The sequence below is a fragment of the Mirounga leonina genome, unplaced genomic scaffold (assembly GCF_011800145.1).
Source record: "Mirounga leonina isolate KUSES-001 unplaced genomic scaffold, KU_Mleo_1.0 Mir_151, whole genome shotgun sequence".
In the NCBI taxonomy this organism is placed as follows: Eukaryota; Metazoa; Chordata; class Mammalia; order Carnivora; family Phocidae; genus Mirounga; species Mirounga leonina.
The window spans coordinates 65,043,985-65,047,429 of NW_023270377.1; positions in this window are offsets into that span (position 1 = coordinate 65,043,985).

The window sequence follows — 3,445 nt, forward strand, 5'->3', positions numbered from 1 at the left end:
AAAGAAAGAAAGAAAGAAAGAAAGAAAGAAAGAAAGAAAGAAAGAAAAAAGAAAGAAAGAAAGGGAGGAAAGGAAAAAAGAAGGGAGGAAGGAAAGAAAGTGGGAAGGAGGAAAAGGAGGGGAGGAAGAAAAGAGAAGAAAGAAGGATGGAAGGAAAAGGAAGTTCATTAGTTCAAGGTTTGTTGTCTAGGGCTAGCTTTAGGCATAGGATGATTCTGGAACACAGCTGACATTACCAGCACCTAGTTATGCTGCATCCTTTGGCTTTGACTTCCATGGTGATAGATTTTCTAGAGATTCATCCCTTATTGTAGTAAGGTCCTATAGCAGCTCCAGCCTCCCAACCTTCCAGACTTAAATCCAATAGGAATAAAGAACCAGAAAAACTCTCATTGCATCTCACTTGCTCCAGGTGGGTAACATGCCCATCCCCTAAGTAATTGCTCAGTCCTACGTAATGCTGTGCTTTGTGCTTTGATTGGCCTTCCCTAAAGCAAATGCCTTACCCTTGGAACTAGAAGGAAAACCTTGCTTGAAACCTATGAACAGTCAGGATTGTGGTGGTGGTATAGGAACATCCCTCAAAAGCAGGGTTGGAATACTATTATTGGACAAGAGGTGGATAGATGCTTGTCAACAAAAACAGTAAGTGTGTACTCTAGTCACATACTGGTCATATTTGCAGTGCCTCAATACTTGGTAATATTATAAATGTCAGAAGATATATATATCTATATAAACATATGTATATATAGATATATTTCTAATGAAAATGGGAGGTGAGAAAATATGTTATAGATATGTTAGAAAATGTTGTGTGCATATATATAGCATATTTTCTTGCTCTACCATTTTCATTAGGAGAAAATATATCTTCTATGTATACCATCTTAAAGACTAAGAAACCTGGCAAGATAGTTAGAAGACTCTTTCCCCAAAATAAGTTGTCCTACTGTAATCATATATTCCACAAATCTCTGTTATGAGCATTAGTTTCACTTATCAAATGAACACATGAATATTCTGGTCTCACTTTACAAATATGCATAATAATAGGCTTTTGTATAACAAGATTCTGATTTAAAAAAATAAATTAAGGAGTAAAACAATTACAAAGTGATTTGCCAAGTGTATTTTTTGGGGGAGGTTAATCATAATAACACATACTGCACTATTTTTGTCAGGCACTATTTTAAGAACTATAAAACCATTTAATTCTCATCACAACTTGATGAAATAGATGCTGTGATTATCCCCATTTAAAACATGAGGAAACTGAGGCACCAAGAGGTTAAATGATTTACAACCTGCATAAGTTTTCACAGCTGGAAATAGCAGAGACAGAATTCTAACTCATGTTCTCCGGCCACAGAATCCACGTGCCTAAACATTATGCAATGCTTCTCCAGCCTTTTCCAGGAACCACTTGCTATCAGGAAACGCCAAGATAATGGGCAGTTTCTTTGACATCGTGGTAGTTGTAGGGTCACCCATTTCTGTACCATCAGTCCTAGCTAGTGAATGTGTCCTAGGATATTTAAAAGGGTGAACACAAAATGTTTTACCAAAACATCCAAGATATATGATGAGCAACATGTGAATATTTTTTCCATCTTAAAAATACTTTTATGCAATATAGATTTGAAATGAGAATCATAGTCTCTTATTTCTGATTTCCCAGGATGAAGTTTTCAGAAGGCTTGCACATTAGCTTTTCTTCCATTTGCTCTTGTTAACACCAAACTGACATTTTATGAGAATGCTAAATGGCATGTTACATGAAGTTTTTAAACTTCATTCAGTTGCATTGCTTTGCAGACAGGTGATTTTACGTTAGAACTTCTCAGGCCAGACATTATATATGGAAGATTCATAAGTAATTGGAAAGGCAAACAATATTAAGTAGTCAGAAAGGAATGAATATTATGAATTAGATTTCTAAATAGTGATAACATTTTTTGCCTTTCAATCCCGTCTTTTAAAAATTTTTCTCACTTATAAAAGAGGAACATTAATTTTCTAAATTAAAATATAAAATAAACCATTTTGTAGATGACATCTACAAAAATAATAGAGTTATCTGAAAGATAAAGTAATTATAAAACAAAGATATGTAGTAAAAATAGTATATGACTCTAATTTCTTTCCATAAAGATTCACTTTAGAATAATTACTCTAAGGTTCAACTTATACTGAAAAAAAAATGGCTTATTTAATCTCACAGACAAGGAAATAATTATATAATAGTTTATGTTATAATTAATGATTGTGGATAAGTGCTCAAAAAATTTAGAGGATTTTTACTCAAGAAAGCTGAGAAAGACTAAGAAATGTCTTTCTGAAAGTTATTTTTTAATCCTATTTTACAACTAATTTTTAGTTTTCTTCATTACATTAGAATAATGCTGGAAACATAAACTAAGAAAAGACTTGCTAAATGTTATCTGAACATTTATTTTTGTATTTTCTAGTTTACTTAATCCACAGATTTCAATCTATTTTTTCAGGAACTTTTTGATTGTCACTTACTGTGTTTTTACATCTTTCTCTCTTTAACCTCAATCCACTCGCTCATTTCTGTAACTAACAATTTTGACAAAAGGGAGAAAGTTCTGAACAACCAGACTTAGACATGTTTTTCCACTATAGATTAGGATCAGAACATAATAGAAAATGAAAGACATAGGTTTGGTATGTACTATTCAGATAAATCATCATTTTTCTTTCAATTCTAAGGTTAGTTCCAATATGAAAAAACTTATTTTCATCATTTTATATTCATAGTATAATTGTTGGGCAATATCCTTTATAGAAGTATAGGCATTCCTTTAAATGACTGTTGTATTTTTAAACATTATTTTTTTCTTTAACAGATATGCACACCAATATTATCATGATCGTGATGATCCCTGAGAAGTAGTATTCAGTGTAGGAAATAATCACTTTACATCCAACTTTCCTGGGAAAAAATAAATTACATATAATGACATATGCCTATATCTTTATCCAAGTAATTTTATTCTATTGCAGATAGTCTGGCAACACAGTTTTACATTCTTTCTTAATCTTTAGATATATTAAGTGCATGTTGGTAGACATCCATGAACTCCCTTAACCCTTCTTAAATGATTTATCAGCTGGAAGGCCACCTCTACTCTGATTACATATTTGTTTATTTTTGATGGCTAGATTTGCTAGAATCACAGAATTCCAATTCTGGATTTAATAGGCAAGCAAGAAAATTTCCCAAGGCATGGTCCTCCCCATAAAAGTGAAAAATTGTTCCAAATGCCTGAATATTTCCAGCTCAGTTTTCTTCATTCCTTCATTCCTTCCATTTCATTGAGGAGCTCTACCTATAACTTTTCCCCTCAGCCCTCACCCTCTTCAATGGGGGAGGAAAAAAAAGCAGCCTCTAAACTCCTCAGTGGGGTAGTGGGTCTGA